This window comes from Callospermophilus lateralis, chromosome 5, assembly GCF_048772815.1.
Source record: "Callospermophilus lateralis isolate mCalLat2 chromosome 5, mCalLat2.hap1, whole genome shotgun sequence".
NCBI lineage: Eukaryota > Metazoa > Chordata > Mammalia > Rodentia > Sciuridae > Callospermophilus > Callospermophilus lateralis.
The window spans coordinates 26,298,935-26,312,434 of record NC_135309.1 but is presented as its reverse complement, the minus strand read 5'-3'; positions in this window follow the sequence as shown (position 1 = coordinate 26,312,434).

Genomic DNA, 13,500 nt, shown 5'->3' with positions numbered 1-13,500 from the left:
TCCCCAGTACTTGCCCTTTTCCTGTCCTCCTCCCTTCCCCCTTCCCTTCCCTCTACTCCACTGATCTTTCTGCTATTTACTTTTAGTTTTCTTTGTATTTCAATTAGTGCCTTCTGGATGTACATGCTAGTGAGATTTGCTGTGGTGTATTCATATATGCACATAGGAAGGTGATGAACGGATTCATTCCACTGTTCTTATCATGTCCCTCCTCCCTCCCCTTCCTCTATTCCACTGATCTTTCTCCTATTTTGATGGAATCCCACCACCGCCTCTTTTCTTTTTTCTTTCCCCTTATTTTTGACTAGCTTCCACATCAGAGAAAACCCTTAGGTACACAAATATTCATAATAACATTATGTGGGCCTTATAATAAACCCAAAGTAGAAACAAATGTCCACCAACTGATAAATGGATAAATAAAACGTGTCCTATCAATGTAATTGAATGCTCTTCCGAAATAAAAGGAAGTAATGACACATGTTGCAACAGGTATGAACCTTGACATTATGTTGCAGGAAAAAAAGCACAAAGAACCACATGCTGTATAATTCCATTTATATGAAATGTCTGGAATAGATGAGCCCACAGAGGAAGTAGCTTAGTGGTTGCCTAGGGCTTAGAGGGGAGGAGGGGATGCTGTGATTGGGGTTGAGGGCCAAGGGGTGCTGGGTTTTTTGGGTTTTTTTGAGAGTATTAAAAGTATTCTTAAGTTGATTATGGGGATGGATGCACAGTTCTGTGAATATACCAAAAACCATCGTATTGTGAACTTTAAAAGGATCAATTGGGTAGTGGGTGAATTACCATTCATTATAGCAGTTTAAAAAATTAAAGTTTGGGGGCTGGGGATGTGGCTCAAGTGGTAGCGCGCTCGCCTGGCATGCGTGCGGCCCGGGTTCGATTCTCAGCACCACGTACAAACAAAGATGTTGTGTCCGCCGATAACTAAAAAATAAATATTAAAAAAAAATTCTCTCTCTCTCTCTCTCCCTCTCTCACTCTCCCTTTAAAAAAAAAAATTAAAGTTTGGTGTTCAGATTGTAGTAGATAACAGTGGCTTCAATTTGTAGAGTTAGAAGAGTGAAGTCAAATATGAGAGGTTTTTTTTTTGTTGTTGTTGTTTTGTTTTTGTATCAGGGATTGAAACTGAACCACATCCCCAGTCCTTTTTAAAATATTTTATTTAGATACAGGGTCTTGTTGAGTTACTTAGGGCCTCACTAACTGCTGAAGCTGGCATATGAATTCACAATCCTCCTGCCTCAGTCTCCCGAGCCACTGGGATTATAGGTGTGCACCACTGTGTCTGGCAAATATGAGGGTTTGTTTGTATGTTTTAAGTAACTTTTTCATTTCTTAGAAGTGAAAGTTTTCCCTTTTTTGTAGATCTTGAGCAAAATGCAAATTCACTGATTTGCTAATTTGTACACACTTGCTTTCTGAGGGTTAATAGTATTTTTCTTACCTGGTAAAGTTTCAAAATTTACAGAATTGGAGTTACTCAGATTTAAATGTCAAAACATTGTGTAAAGAAAAGAAATCACTAAAATCCTTGAAAACAGTGAATTTTTCTGAAAAGTGGTAAGACCTCTGCATTATTTATATGATGATCCCATTCAATTCATTTGATCATTTCCTCCCGCTCTGTCCATTCTCTGGTAGGAGCTGAATGCATAAATATAAGAGGAGGTTGTTTTCTGCCCATCAGAGTCAGTGGTAATAATATGCAGTTGCTGAATCAGCCAAGCACGTTCTGCATTCTGACCTCTTCAATACAGTAACATTTTTGCCTGATTAAGTCTGTACAATTTGTTCCAAAACATTACCCTACAAAGCAGGCTGATCTGTGCCTGCACAGCCATCTTGAGCTTGGTCCTCCCAGCTTGTGGACTAGGATCTGGAACACTGAGGGCTTGTATAGAGAAGATCATGGATTAGGTCAAACACAAATGAGCACCCCAGAGATGCACTCAGAAAAGTGAGAGTCAGCCACACCTTGGCTTTCATGTGACAGCAGCACATCAATTCTATGGAGCCAGAGCTTACAAACTCCAGAATCAGTTAGAGCCATTTCCTCCAAAGCCTGTAGAGAGCCTGCTTTTCCTGAACCTCTCTTGGTGAAACTAATGAGCCTGAGCAGACGATAAAGGAATAAAGAAGATTTATTACCTGCAGGAGCACTGGAGTTACTGGCAAAGCAATGCTCTCGCCAAACAAAGGAAAAACGGGGATTTTATTCTGGGAACCTGTACATATTCTTATAGGAAAGCACAAGTAGGGGCAGGCACATTTCAGAGCATGCTCAGTTTAAGTATAGACGCACTTCTGTTGCATGCTCAGCTCCAGGTCATGGAGCATATATTCAAAAAGGGAAGATGGTGGACACAAACGCTTCTGAGCATGCTCAGTTCAAAATTACAGTGATCCAGGTTTACTCAAGGTTGACTAAAGGAATAAGTCAGAGTGACCTTGCTGGTTTCTCCTGGGTGTCTCCATTTTTAGGAATAAAATAAAAACATAACTTTGAAAATGTATTAATATAGGAGTTTGCCTTTAAAGGTGCCTGCCTTGCTTAGTGGCTAAACCCAGTGCATTCAAACTTGAGAGAAATTAAATTTAACGGAGGTGAATTGAGCAAAGAACAGTTTGCCAGTCAGCCCTCTGAACCAGCAGAATTTCAGAGAACTCAGTCTTCAACTTGGGCAGAAAGCACTTATGGACAGAAAATAGACATGAGGTATAGGAAGAGCTTGATTGGTTACAGCTTATGTTTGCCTGATTTGGATGTGATCTGATGAGCTGTAGCCTGTGATTACCTGAAGCTTGAGTGCTGCGATTGGCTGAGACTCAGCTATTTATTACAAAAGTGTATTCTGCCCAGTGATTCGGCACAGGACTGTAATCCCAGATACCTGGGAAGCTAAGATAGGAGGATCTCAAGTTCGAGACCGGCCTGCACAACTTAGGGAGAACTTGACTCAAAATGAAAATTGTTTGTGGTGGTTCCTCAGTGGAATGCTTGCCTAACTTGTGCAAGGCCCTGGGTTTGCTCCCTGAAACTGGAGAGAAAAAACCTACTAAGTTAAGTTGTAGTTTGTTCAGTAGTGATTCAAGGTACATTGACAGGGTCAGGTCAAATTTAGTTTAAGCAACTTGTAGGAGGCAGAAGTCAGTTTTAGAATTATGGCTGATTGGAAAATATTTTCATTTTCTCGATTTTTTGAGGGGGTAACCTAGTCTCCTCTCTGTGCCCCCAAATGGCCCCCTGATTTCTAATGACAACAATTCCAAGAGGGTCTTCAAGCTAGAAAATAATACAGAAGTCAAAAGAAGGAATTAAAAAAACAATAACTAAACTTTAGCCATTATTAATACACTGGTATTTATTACTTCTACTTAATAGAAATAGAAGATGAATGAAAAATATGAGCCATATAAGTAAAATTTAAAAAAAAAATTTTTTTTCGTACTGGGGATTGAACCCAGAGATACTTTACCATGGAGCCACATCCCCAGCTTTATTTTTATTTTTTATTTTGAGACAGACTCTCGCTAAGTTGCATAGGGCCTCATGAAGTTGCCAGGCTGGCCTTGAACTTGTGATCCTCCCGTCTCAGCCTCTTGAACTTCTGAGATTAAGGAGTGTGTTATGGCATTTGGCAAAATATTTGCCCACGTTAAGAATGTTAAAAATAGGTGAAATAAATTTTAATAATACTTTATAAGAAATATAATTCTGACATACAACCAACTCAAAAATGATGAATGGGGTATTCTATATTCTTTCATACTATCTTCAAAACGCTGAATTCACATGCACCGTGCGTCTCACTGCATTTCAAGTGCTCAGTAACCTCCTGCAGGCAGTGGAGCAGTGCAGGTGGGCGTGTGTGGCAGACTTCTGCCTGCAGTTTGGTTTGATGTTACATGAACGGAAGGAGGTTTCTCAGAAGCTCTTCCAGATCTGGGTGTGGAGCAGCAGAGTGGGAGGGTGGTAAAGCTGTTAGCAAACATCAAAAAGAAAACATCCAGAGGCAGACTTCTTATGTGTATAATAAAAAAGAATATTTCTATAACATAAATATATTGTATTTATGACATACACTTTTACAGATATTATATACTGGTGCAACAAACCACTATGAAAAGCAGTATGGAGATTCCTTAGGAAACTTGGAATGGAACCACTGTTTGAACCAGTTATCCCACTCCTCAATTTATACCCAAAGGGCTAAAAATGAGCATATTATTGTGATGAAGGCACGTCAATGTTTACAGGAGCTCAATTCACAATCACAAACTATGGAACCAACCTAGGTGCCCTTCACCAGATGAATGGATAAGTGTTTTATACATACACAAGGGAATATTACTCAATTTTAAAGAAAAAGGAAATTATTTCATTTGCCAGTAAATGTATAGAATATTAAAAAAATACACTCTACTGTCATGTATACCTAAAACGAACAACAAAAACATAAATAATATATATTTGTTATATAAATATGTAATATTTTGATATATATATATATACACACACGCAAAGTCTGACTTTGTCCACCTTTCTCTAGCTATTTAAAATGTGTATAGTACCCTTCCAAATGAGGAAATACATTTAAAACTGTTAAAAACTTAAATACATTGTATTTATCATATCTATATTTATATAAAAATAATATGTTTTTTGTGTTAAATACAGTGATCTATTTAAACTTGTCAAATATATTGTGTTTGTCATATCTATGATTTATACACAAATAATATATATTGATTATATAAATATGGAATATTTTACTATGGAAAGGTATACATGGTCTGATTTTCTCCACTTTTCTTTAACTATATAAAATATTCACAGTACTCTCCAAATGAGGAAATATATTTAAAACTGTTAAAAGGCCTGTTAAAAAAATTAAGTGGAGGAGGAGAGGTAGATTGGAAGACACTTAAAATTTAAGACTTAGCAAAGAAGGATGTGTGTGTACAGGATAAGCCGAGTCGCGTGGGGACAGACGGACAGTTCTTTCTCTAGCACAGGCAGCCCACTCCTTGACCTGACCCAACCTTGCGTCTACGGCCCCTTTTCCTGCAATGTGCCCCCCTCCTGAGGTCACAGAGCTTCCCTTTCTTCCTTTCAGTTCCCTGCTCAAACCTCACCTCTTCTTCCCCATTTGAGGGGTCCTCCTTGTTCATGCTATCTCCATGAGAGTCCTGCCCACCCTGTGACTCTCTCTGCCTCTCGACTGCAGAGCAGCTACCCCTGCTGGAGTTCTTCCTGTGGTAGGGTCTGCCTGTTCTGGTGGAGCAGGAAGCTCAAGAGCTCAGGAGTCTGTGTCTGTGTTGTTTTCTGCTTTGGCCCCCAGCTTTTAGAGAAGAGTCTGCCACACAGTAGGTTCTCAACAAATGGTTGCTGAAGAATGATTAGAAGAAACAAATGAGGGGGTTAGCTGAACACAGGAAGCAAAAGCGCCTATCACGAATGCAAATATGTATTAAAAACAAAACCCAAGTCAAGTTTTCCTTTATTAAGAAAAGCAGCTTTGCTTTCAAGGGCCTAGGATAACATTAGACTAACAGTGGCGGATTTCTGAATGCTTTGGGGTTTGTTTTAATGAATAGATGGAAATTGTATCTAATTAGCATTAACTCTGTGTGTGTAAACGGGTATATCCAAAGTGTATAAAAGCAGTTCTCCTGAATAATTTAAACATCCTCTCCACCCTGCAACGCATTTGGCACACTTGTCTCTCCAATATTCCATTAATGGGAACTAAAGTCATGAAGTCATGAGGTTTTTTGCAAAAAAAAAAAAAAAAAAAAAAAAAAAAAGCTCTTTCCTTATGCAGGCATATAGAAAATACTTCACAAATGGGCAGGCCTGAGAACCAGAAGTGGACGGGGAGCCAACACTATGTTCTCTAACAACAACATCAAAAATTAGGGAGGTTTTGCTGGATGCAGTGATGCACACCTGTCATCCCAGTGACTTGGGAGGCTAAGGCAGGAGGATCGCAAGCTCAAAGTCAGCCTCAGCAATTTAGAGAAGCCCTAAGAAACTCAGCAAGACCCTGTCTCTCTATAAAATATCAAAAGGGCTGGGGATATGGCTCAGTGGTTAAGTGCCCCTGGGTTCAATCCCTGGTACCAAAATTAATAAATAAGAATAAATATTTCTCCTTATATTGAATCAATAGAATTCAAATTAATAGATGTAGAAAAAATGATGGAAATAGAAAACCATCATTAGGCAAAATGAGTGTCGTGAATAGGATCATCTATATGTGCTGAAGTAAGTGGGTGGAAGTATGAGGAAGAGGATATTGACATCGTCTCAGGGCACCTCTCCACAGGTGTACTCATTTCTCATGGAGAAGCAGCAGCTTCACGGTGGAGAACCCTGGAAGACCACATGAAGCATGCGATCAAGGTCAAGATCACCAGAACCCCTGGCTCCGAGACTCGGTGCCCCTCCTGATGTGATTGGCGGAGAAAGGCACGCGATTGGTGGTGGGATTCTTCACAAGAAAGCAGAAGAGAACTTAATCATGGGGAAACATCAGATGAACCCCCAATGAGGGAGAGTTTCCACAATAATGGGTCACTGCTCTTCAAAAACGACAAGGCAATGTGTGATTAAGACCCAGGAACTGACCTAGATTGGAGGTGATGAGAGGCACAGAAAACTAGACATGATGTGGGATCCTGGTGTAGATCCCAGACCACAAAAAGGACATTGGTGGGACAACTGGAAGAATTTGAAGGTCTACGAATTAGGTGAGAGGATTGTGTAAATGTTAGTTTAGATAATGACACTATGATCATGCTAACATTAGGGAAGGTGAGGGATGGACATCTGGGACTATAAAGTACTATTTTTGCAATATTTTTCTAAGTTGGAAATGAATTCAAAATGGAAGATTGAAAAGATATGCAGATCTACTTGGGTAATCTGATATGAGCATGATAATAATGTTAAAAGCAAACCCACCTACTGCTATGGGTTAGATCATGTCCCCCTGAATTTCATATGTTGGATGTTGTAACACCCGGTCCGTTTTGGGGGAAGGGAACCAAGAATTGAACCTAGGGGTGTTTAACGACTAAGTCACATCCTCAATCCTTTTTATGTTTTATTTTGAGACAGGGTCTCTCTAAGTTGCTGAGGCTGGCTTTGCACTCACGATTCTCCTGCCTCAGCCTCCCAAATCGCTGGGATTCCAGGCATGTGCCACCAGGCCCAGCACACCTAGTATTTTTAAATGTGCTGGAAATAGGGTTGTCGCAGATGTGATTAGTTAAGATGAGGTTATAATGGGGTAGGGTGGGTCACTAATCCAAAGTCACGGGTGTCCTCATTAGAAGGGGAAATTGGAATACAGATGGGGACATGGGAAGAACACCATGTGAAGATGGAGACAGAGCACAGTGATGTGACAGAAGCTGAGGGATGTCAAGATGCCAGCAGACCCTCAGAGGCTAAAGGGAGAGACCTGGGACAGATTCTCCCTCATAGACTGTTGAAGAAACCAGCCCTGCTGACACCTTGAGCTCAGATTCCCATTCCCAAAACTGAGAGATGAACCATTTCTACTGTTTAAACTACCCTGCTTGTGGCTCTCTATTTCAGGAGCCCCAGGAATGAATGCACTAGTTAACATTTACTGAGAGATATATTCAAGGCTCTATATTGAGCTTCCCAAATCTGTTATCTATTTTCACCCCAGCCCTTTGCAATTGGTGCTATTATTGCTTTCAATTTGCACTTTAAAATTGGTGCATTGAATGGGTAAGTAACTTGCCCCAGGTCACACAGCAAATAAACAGCAGAGCAGTTCTGACATCAGTGCATTGCACAAACGGCGGCTCATCTTTCCTGGCTTCCATTCCCATGTGATTTGAAATGATTTCCTATGATCTTTTTCTCTCTACACCTCAAGTTTAAATTCCAGAGATGGAACATAATCAAGTGAATGCTACATCCCCAATGACCACCTGCAGCCTCATTGAAATCAAGCCTCTACTTATTTGGAAACTCTGAACTTCTGACTTGTGAGTCCCCCCCCAGGAAGGGGCATGAGTCATCCAGGAAGAGGATCCACTTCTAAAGTGAGCAACTAATTTAAGTGAAAATTAGGGCTCAAGCTCAGGCATCAAACTCATTGGGGACTGTATTTCCGGTGAGCACAATTCCTAGGGACAAGCAGACAGAAAACTTTTTTCTTTGATGACGAAGAGTCAGAATTGTCCAGTGGGCTTTCCTGAGTCATTCCACGATTCCTCTGCCTTTAGTGAGCATTCCTGGAACCCTTGGAATCAGACCCAGCCACTTGATGAGAAGATGACAGTCCCAATTTTTGGCAAGTCTCTCATCCTGAGGCAAAAATGTGGAAGTGACAGCTCTTGAAGGCAAATCCCATGGAACAGTTCTCTTTCTTCCTTTTTCTTTCCTTCCTCCCTCCCTCCCTTTCTCTCTCTCTTTCTATTTGGTGCTGAGGATGGAACCCAAGGCCTTGCATGCTAAGCATGTGTGTGTCACTCAGCTACATCCCCAGCCCCCATATCCCAATTCCCCTCTCCCCACAGGCATCATCTTCTGAACGATTCATGTCATTTTTCTTGTTCATGCTAGTGCTTCCCTGTCCCTGTCTCCAGCCCAAATCTTACTCATGGGCTCTGGACCCGTATGTGTAAGCCTTAGTGGATATAATTTGTTATGGTTTAGATATGTGGTGTCTCCCCAAGAGCTCATGTATGAGATGATGCAAGAAAGTTTAGAGATGAAATGATTCAGTTATGCGAGGTTTAACCTAACCCGTGCATTAATCCCCTGGTAGGGATTAATTTGGTGGTACAATTAGATAGGGAGTGGCCGGAGGAGGTGGGTCTCTGGGCACATGCCATTGGGGTTATATTTTCTCCATGAGGGGCTCTCTCTCTCTCTCTCTCTCTCTCTCTCTCTCTCTCTCTCTCCTGATGCCATTTTCCTAGATGCTTTCCTCTGCCATACACTTCCACCATGATGTTCTGCCTCACCTAGGGCCCAAGAAATGGAATAGACCATCTATGGACCAACCTCTGAAACCATGAGCCCCCTGCCCCAACTTTTCCTCTCTAGCTGTTCTTGTCAGGTCTTGGGCCACAGCAGTGAAAAAGCTGACTATTATTTGTCCCATAAATATGTCCTCAGATATAAAGTGGACCTCATTGTCTTTTTCCCTTCCCCAGCAAGCCTGCTCCTCCTCTTTCCGTGAATGGTTCCACCAGTGACCAAGCTGACAAAGTCGGAAGTCTCTAAGTTCTCTGTCAGTTGGGTCTGGGTCTGGATTTTTGCTGAGGCAATGTCTGTGTCTAGCTTGGCCCTTGGAACATGGGCTATAATGGTAGGTGGTAATGACCAAGGGTTGACCGGGTTTCCTTCTTTTCCTTCACTGATATGTCCAATAAACCCTGTCAATTCTCTGCTCTATTTTATTCAAAGTGGCTCACTGGTTTCTAGCCCCACCAGCATTTCCCCTGTCCAGATGGTCACCATCTGTCTCCTGGACCACCACTGTGTCCTTTACCTGGTCATCTTGCCTTCTCTCTTGCCACCTCCCAGTCTATTCTTTGGGTAGCCACTAGCGTCATCTGGTAAACACAGATTCCAGATCCCGTGACTTCCCTGCTTAAAACTCTTCCATGACTGCCTATTGCAATCCTGATGAAGCCCAACCTTGACATTTGAGAACCCACCTGATTGATTTCTACTTATCTCCCTGCCCTTATTTTTTCAACTTTCTCTTTTTTCATAGCTTCTCCCACACAGAAGGAACTTCCTCCTGGTCTCTAACATCTTTCTCTCTTCTGGACTTGTGCTCATGATGTTCTCTTTACCTGGAAATTTCTCTTAATTCTTCAAGGTGCAGCGGGAGTAAGTTCTCATTTGGAGTCCTGATTGAATTTCTATTGCTGCTGCAACAACCACAGATTTAGTTGCTTACGATGATACCTATGTGTGATAGTTCTCACATTTCTGATAGACATCCAGGTGGGCTTGCCTGGATTCTCTGTTTAGGGTCTCATAAGGTAGGGATATATTTCTCTCTAGAGGTTCTGGGGAAGAATCTAAATTCAAACTCATTCAGATTGTTGGAAGAATTCAGTTCCTTGGGGTTGTAGGACTGAGGTTCCCATATCCATTATACCAAATGCCCGCCTTCATATTCAAATCATCAACAGCATGCCAAATGCTCCTCAAACTTCAAATGTTTCTGAAACCTACCTCCTGCATCTCTCTGACTTTTAAGGGATCATGTGATTATAGTGGTTCCACCTTAATAGTCTGGGCCTTTACATGCTCTGGAGAACAGGGCATGGACTTCATAATGGGCCATTATTTCACCATCATTGATGTCCACCTGCACATCTGGATTTCATGTCCCTCCTTGGTACACCAGTGACAGGTACTACTGGTTGTCTAACCAATAGCCATTTTCTACTCTCAGCATCTTTTCTGGTCTCAGACCCTGTTTCCCACTGTGGTGGGTGAAAACCCGAGATTCTTACTTTCCAAGCTTCCCTTGTAGTTAGGACATAGGCATATCTACCAGGGGATGCTGGGGAAAATGGTTATTCCCGATTAACAAATAATTTTAGGAGAAAAACTGCCTTTTCAAATTTTTTGCATGATGATATGAGGACCTAATGTTTAGAGGTACAGTAGTTATCCTGTGGGGCATATATGAGGAAAAAACCAACATGTGGAGGTGGGTGGAGGAGGAAGTTGAAAAGAATCTAGGTTATGGATGACATCATGAATTGCTCTATTTTGCCACAACTTTCTGCCAGACTTCTTATGTTATCTAGAATGTTCCTTACTACTGAAGCCAATTTTAGTATTTCTTTTACTTGCAGCCCAAAGTATTCCAAATGATAACTCCATAGACTGCTCTTCTCCACCCATACAAAAATTTAACCACACTGTATTTTTATTGTCTGTGACTTTATTTTCTGCCCTCTCTAGGCTGTAAAATCTTGCATTCTCTTTCATACCAATCATAGGTACAGTAAACACTAGTAGTTTTTTGCTAAATAAATGAATGAATAAACGGACAATTGAAATGCCCACTTCTGCTTCCAAGCACTTATTCCTATCTTTTCCAAATATCTATCCTTTCCTCTTACCCAAGCATCTGTTTTTTTCTTACCATGAGTAGGGCTGCCACGACTGGGTAGATTGGTTCCTGCAAAAGGCTCCTGATTGGAGGAGTAAATGGAGACTGAAATCTAGACTGCTCTCCACTCATCAAGCGATGCATCCTGGCATGGGGCGGTGTCTGCCTGTGTCTGCCTTTTGCTTTAATTAGCACAAAGTTGCTGTAGGACTTGTAGCACCACAGTGACAGCCACATCCCAATTTTCCTAGGTGGATAAGGTTCACTGCTTGCTCGTACTTTTCTACCCTCCCTTGGGGGAGAGAATGCCTTTCGGTTCCAAACACCATCTTCCAAGGAGATGGGCAACTATTTTGAGAAACTAATTAGTACTAAAGTGCTTGTGGGAGATATTAAGTTTTAATGTGCTGTCCCATTCTAGTGATAGACTGGTCATTTAAATGCCAATTTTCTTAGAATTTTGACTTAATATAACAGGAGTGACGCAAATGGGAGTCAGGAGGTCCAGTTCAAGTTTGAGTCCTGACATTGATCCGGCTCTGAGTGTTAGGGCAAGGTACCAAACTCTGCCTTCAGTTTCCTCATCCATAAAACTAGAGGTTCACTAATTGTGTTCTGCAGAGCTTAAGGGTGTTGAGAGGCCTGGGGATTCTCAGAGGTGAATCGAGAGGGTACTCAGTGGATAGGAGGCTACAGCCAGAGCAGATTTGCTTTTGTCTTCTTTTCATATGGGACTTGAGAAAAATTAACTTTTAATTATGCAAAAAATGTATTTACATATTCTGCTTATAAGGAATTAGAACATTGCAGATACAACAGAAACCCTTCTGAACACCATCCTCAAAATCTCTGTGTATGTTGGGATTTCATTTAGGATTTCCATTTGAACAAAGGGACCCTGGCGAAATTCGTTGGGGGACCATTGATCTATTTAGTCTCAAAGGTTGCCAAATATACAAAAAAGAGGTATTTCAGAGAAAGGCACAAGCTGCGAATCAGATGAACTAGGGTGTTGCCCTGGATGCTGTGACTTGGGAGTGCTGTCACTGCTGTGAGTTTGTACTGCACCCAGGAGAGGTCTTGTGAGTGGGAGGATGTGGCTTTCTGACTTAGGACTGGAAGGCTTATGTGCCTTTCCAAACCAACTCATCCCCATGGGGAGAGAAGAGGCAGAATTTAGGATCACTTTTTTTGTTTGGTCTGACTTTTACTGTGTTTTTGCTGGGTGCTGTGAGCCTTGTCTTATTTAACTCTCATGACAGCCTGAGGATGGTGGTGCTAGTAGCATTCTTACTTAAATAAAAAATAAGGAAATTGAGACACAAAAAGGTTAAGGAATTACTTTAGGGCCCAAGGTAGTAAGTGGGGAGCAGGGATTTGAAGACGGATCTTCTTGCTTCAAAACAAGGCATCCACCCTTGAGCTCTGGGCCCCTCCCAGGCATTGCTTGGCTGTTATTTCAGTTTGCATGCAATCAGGGAAGGCACCAGGTGGTCTCAGGCAAAAGGGTGGAGAGGTGTTTTGTGTATCTTATGAAGACCAGAGAGCTTAGCAGGCAGCTGCAGAGCCCTGTGGCCTCTCCCACACTGCCATCCACTGGATGGAGAGGCCGCATGCTGCAGCAGGCAGGTGGCCAGATTACCCTGCGCTGACTGGTACCCCGGCTTGGTGAAGGTAAATGCAGATTGGTGCCTCCCAGTGCGCCACTGCAGAGGGAGGTTTTATTAGTATGCACGCCTGGTCTCCACAGCCTTCAGCTGGAATGCTGATTTTATTTTTGCATTTTATGAGCCTGAGAGAGGGAATTCATTTCCTTGGCATAATGTGACCCTCTGGAGAAAGTCTTGTCCAAATACATTTTGCTCACAAACCCTGTCCTGGAAGAAAGGCTGTATTGAAATGAAAGAGATGATTAAAGTCTGATTTATAGATAAGGTGAATCGGTTAATTCATGCCAAATTATTATATCCAGGGAAGGTGACAGAGAATGAAGGGGCTCCTCCCAGGAGCTGGAAACCTTTGTAAAAAGAAATATTAATGGTGCACATACATTCATTCCAGCCAGGAGATTTTTAAATATATTCACCATGTTTCTTTCTCTCACCAGATTGTGCAATCCCTGAAGGCAGGGGTTGGGTTCCTGCACCTTGATATCCCCCATAAAGGGGTGTTTTTGTGATTTTATTTATAAAATCTCAATCAACTAAGCCACATTTCTTCCCCATTGGCTAATCAGTGATCCCTCTATCCCAGCTCAGTTCTCGGAGACACCCAGGACTCGTAATAACTACTCTTTTTCCCCCAACCCCTGAAAAAAACACAGGTTCCAGAATTGAACTTTTTT